The sequence below is a fragment of the Macaca mulatta genome, chromosome X (assembly GCF_049350105.2).
Source record: "Macaca mulatta isolate MMU2019108-1 chromosome X, T2T-MMU8v2.0, whole genome shotgun sequence".
Lineage (NCBI taxonomy): Eukaryota > Metazoa > Chordata > Mammalia > Primates > Cercopithecidae > Macaca > Macaca mulatta.
The window spans coordinates 144,611,805-144,616,557 of NC_133426.1; positions in this window are offsets into that span (position 1 = coordinate 144,611,805).

A 4,753-nucleotide genomic window follows, 5' to 3' on the forward strand; every position below is an offset into this window, starting at 1 on the left:
GATTTATTATCTGGCATACTAGATGACCTTCAGCCCGACAGACCATTGGTAATCACCCTTCTAAATAATGCAAAACATGTTGGCATAAAGAAACAGAACACACACACACACACACACACACACACACACACATTTATTTATTAAAACTCAGTTTTCTCAGTGAGTATCAGGGATCTTAAGTCACCACAAGAGAATGGGGGAAGGGTAGAAGTTAATTGTCAAACTAGTGTCCCAATTTAGGGTGTACTCTCTCTTTATAGACAACAATCTTTCTGAGTTTAATTTGCTAAAAGCAATGAAATATAATATGAGAGACAGTTGGTTCCAAGATGGCCAAATAGGAACAGTTCTGGTCTGCAGCTCCCATTGTGACTGATGCAGAAGACAGATGATTTCTGCATTTACAATTGAGGTACCTGGTTCATCTCATGGGGACTGGTTGGAAAGTGGGTGCAGCCAATGGAGGGTGAGCCGAAGCATGGTGGGGCATCACCTCACCCGGGAAATGCAAGGGGTCAGGGGATTTCCCTTTCCTAGCCAAGGGAAGTTGTGACAGACTGTACTGGGAAAATCAGGACACTGCCACCTAAACACTGTGCTTTCCCAAAGGTCGTAGCAAATGGCACACCAGGAGATTACATCCTGCACTTGGCTCAGTGGGTCCCACGCCCATGGAGCCTTCCTTGCTCACTGCTAGTCTGAGATTGAACTGCGAGGCAGCAAGCCTGGCTGGGGGAGAGGTGTCTGCCATTGCTGAGGCTTGAGTAAGTAAACAAAGCAGCCAGGAAGCTCAAACTGGGTGGAACCCACCGCAGCTTAATGAGGTCTGCCTGCCTCTGTAGACTCCACCTCTAGGGGCAGGGCATAGTTGAACAAAAGGCAGCAGAAACTTCTGCAGACTTAAAATTCCCTGTCTGACAGCTCTGAAGAGAGCAGTGGTTCTCCCAGCATGGTGTTTGAGCTCTGAGAATGGACAAACCACCTCCTCAAGTGGGTCCTTGACCCCCGTGTAGTGTAACTTGGAGACACCTCCAAGTAGGGGCCAACTGACACCTCATACAGCTAGGTGCCCCTCTGAGATTAAGCTTCCAGAGGAAGGATAAGGCAGCAATATTAGCTGTTCTGCAATATTTGCTGTTCTGCAGCCTCCGCTGGTGAAACCCAGGCAAACTGGGTCTGGAGTGGACCTCCAGCAAACTCCAACAGATCGGCAGCTGAGGAACCTGACTGTTAGAAGGAAAACTAACAAACAGAAAAGAATAGCATCAACATCAACAAAAAGGACATCCACACCAAAACCCCATCTGTAGGTCACCATTATCAAAGACCAATGGTAGATAAAACCACAAAGATGGGGAGAAACCAGAGCAGAAAAGCTGAAAATTCTAAAAACCAGAGCACCCCTTCTCCTCCAAAGGATCACAGCTCCTTGCCAGCAATGGAACAAAGTAGGGACGAGTTGACAGAAGTAGGCTTCAGAAACTTGGTAATAACAAACTTCTCTGAGCTAAAGCAGGATGTTTGAACCCATCACAATGAAGCCAAAACATTGAAAAAAGATTAGATGAATGGCTAACTAGAATAAACAGTGTAGAGAATACCTTAAATGACCTGATGGAGATGAAAACCATGGCAGGAGAACTATGTGATGCACGCACAAGCTTCAGTAGCCGATTCGATCAAGTGGAAGAAAGGGCATCAGTTATTGAAGATCAAATGAATGAAATGAAGCAAAAAGAGAAGTTTAGAGAAAAAAGAGTAAAAAGAAATGAACAAAGCCTCCAAGAAATATGGGATTATGTAAAAAGACAAAATCTACATTTGATTACTGTACCTGAAAGTGATGGGGAGAATAGAACCAAGTTGGAAAACACTCTTCAGGATACAGTCCAGGAGAACTTCCCCAACCTAGCAAGGCAGGCCAACATTCAAATTCAGGAAATACAGAGAACACTACAAAGATACTCCTTGAGAAGAGCAACCCTGAGACACATAATTGTCAGATTCACCAAAGTTGAAATAAAGGAAAAAATGCTAAGGGCAGCCAGGGAGAAAGGTCAGATTACCCACAAACGGAAGCCTATCAGACTAACAGCAGATCTCTGGGCAGAAACCCTACAAATCAGAAGGGAGTGGGGGCCAATATTCAACATTCTTAAAGAAAAGAATTTTCAACCCAGAATTCCATATCCAGCCAAAGTAGGCTTCATATGTGAAGGAGAAATAAAATCCTTTACAGACAAGTAAATGCTGAGAGATTTTGTCACCACCAGGCCTCCCTAACAAGAGCTCCTGTAGGAAGCACTAAACATGGAAAGGAACAACCAGTAGCAGCCACTGCAAAAACATGTAAAATTGTAAAGACCATCGATGCCAGGAAGAAACTGCATCAGCTAATGGTCAAAATAACCAGCTAACATCATAATGACAGGATCAAATTCACACATAACAATATTAACCTTAAATGTAAATGGGCTAAATGCCCCAATTAAAAGGCACAGACTGGCAAATTGGATAGAGTCAAGACCCATCAATGTGCTGTATTCAGGAGACTCATCTCACGTGCAGAGACACACATAGGCTCAAAATAAAGGGATGGAGGAAGATCTACCAAGCAATTGGAAAGAAAAAAAAAGCAGGGGTTGCAATCCTAGTTTCTGATAAAACAGACTTTAAACCAAAAAAGATCAAAAGAAACAAGGGCATTACATAATGGTAAAGGAATCAATTCAACAAGAAGAGCTAACTATCCTAAATATATATTCACCCAATACAGGAGCACCCAGATTCAGAAAGCAAGTCCCGAGGGACCTAAAAAAAAGAGACTTAGACTCCTACACAAAAATAATGGGAGAATTTAACACCCCACTGTCAATATTGGACAGATCAATGAGATAGAAAGTTAATAAGGATATCCAGGGCTTGAACTCAGCTCTACACCAAGCAGACCTAATAGACATCTACAGAACTCTCCACCACAAAACAACAGAATATACATTCTTCTCAGCACCACATCACACTTATTTCAAAATGGACCACATAGCTGGAAGTAAAGCACTCCTGAGCAAATTGTAAAGAATAGAAATCACAACAAACTGTCTCTCAGACCACAGTGCAATCAAATTAGAACTCAGGATTAAGAAACTCACTGAAAACTGCACAACTACATGGAAACTGAACAAACTCTTCCTGAATGACTATTGAGTAAATAACGAAATGAAGGCAGAAATAAAGATGTTATTCGAAACCAATGAGAACAAAGACACAATGTACCATTTTGTGGTACCCAAGAAAAATTTTGGGACACATTTAAAGCAGCACGTAGAGGGAAATTTATAGCACTAAATGCCCACAAGACAAAGCAGGAAAGATCTAAAATTGACACCTAAACATCACAATTAAAAGAACTAGAGAAGCAAGAACAAACACATTCAAAAGTTAGCAGAAGGCAAGAAATAACTAAGATCAGAGCAGAACTGAAGGAGACAGAGACACAAAAAACCCTTCAAAAAATCAATGAATCCAGGACCTGGATTTTTGAAGAGATCAAAATTGATAGACTGCTAGCAAGACTAATAAAGAAGACAAGAGAGAAGAACCAAATAGACGCAATAAAAAATGACAAAGGGGATATCACCACCAATCCCACAGAAATAGAGTCTACAGGGATCTGCGCCAAGATGGCCAAATAGAAACAGCTCCAGCCTCTAGTTCCCAGCATGAGCAACACAGAAGACAGGTGATTTCTGCATTTCCAACTGAGGTACCGGGTTCATCTCACTGGGGCATGTTGGACTGTGGGGGCAGGACAGTGGGTGCTGCCCAATGAGTGAGAGCCAAAGTATGGTGAGGCAATGCAATGAAGTGCAAGGGGGAAGGGAATTCCCTTTCCTAGCCATGGGAAACCATGACACACAACACCTGGAAAATCAGGTCACTCCCACCGTAATACTGCACTTTTCCAAGGGTCTTAGCAAACAGCACACCAGGAGATTATATCCCACGCCTGGCTTGGAGGGTCCCATGCTCATGGACCCTCCATCCTTGCTAGCACAACGGTCTGAGATCTAACTGCAAGGCTGTGGGAGAGGCACCCACCATTGCTGAGGTTTAAGCAGGTGAACAAAGTGGCCTGGAAGCTCGAACTGGGTGGAGCCCACCGCAGCTCAAGGAGGCTTGCCTGCCTCTTTAGACTCCACCTCTGGGGACAGGGCATAGCCAAACAAAAGGCAGCAGAAACCTCCGCAGTTGTAAATGTCCCTGTCTGACAGCTTTCAAGAGAGCAGTGGTTCTCCCAGCATGGAGTTTGAGATCTGAGAATCAGAGCGCCTCTCCGCTCCAAAAGAATGCAGCTCCTCGCCAGCAAAGGAACAAAGCTAGACAGAGAATGACTTTGATAAGTTGAGAGAAGAAGGCTTCACTGCTCAATGAAATAAAAGAGGACACAAACAAATGGAAGAACATTCCAAGCTCATGGATAGGAAGAATCAATATCATGAAAATGGCCATACTGCCCAATGTAATTTATAGATTCAATGCCATCCCCATCAAGCGACCAATGACTTTCTTCACAGAATTGGAAAAAACTACTTTAAAATTCATATGGAACCAAAAAAGAGCCCACATTGCCAAGACAATACTAAGCCAAAAGAACAAAGCTGGAGGCATCATACTACCTGACTTCAAACTGTACTACATGGCTACAGTAACCAAAACAGCATGGTACTGGTACCAAAACAGAAATATAGACCAA